Source organism: Pteropus vampyrus, unplaced genomic scaffold, assembly GCF_000151845.1.
Source record: "Pteropus vampyrus isolate Shadow unplaced genomic scaffold, Pvam_2.0 Scaffold272, whole genome shotgun sequence".
Lineage (NCBI taxonomy): Eukaryota > Metazoa > Chordata > Mammalia > Chiroptera > Pteropodidae > Pteropus > Pteropus vampyrus.
Window position 1 is genome coordinate 1,010,414 of NW_011889053.1, and position 230 is coordinate 1,010,643.

Below are 230 nucleotides of genomic sequence, written 5' to 3' on the forward strand. Positions count from 1 at the left end.
GAAGGGTACAGGATAGCTGTAAGCAAGGTTAAACGTCCTTTTATACCTCACGATGTCCTGGTTGACATTTTTTGCTTTTATCTCTTCAAAAAAAGGATAACTGGAAAAATACCAAGTTGCCACCTCCAGCTCGAGACATGAGCAACTGCACGTTAGCAGCAGATTCACGCTTTGCTTAATGCGTGGAGCAACACAAATTCACCAGGACAGTAGAAACTTAGTTAAAAAAA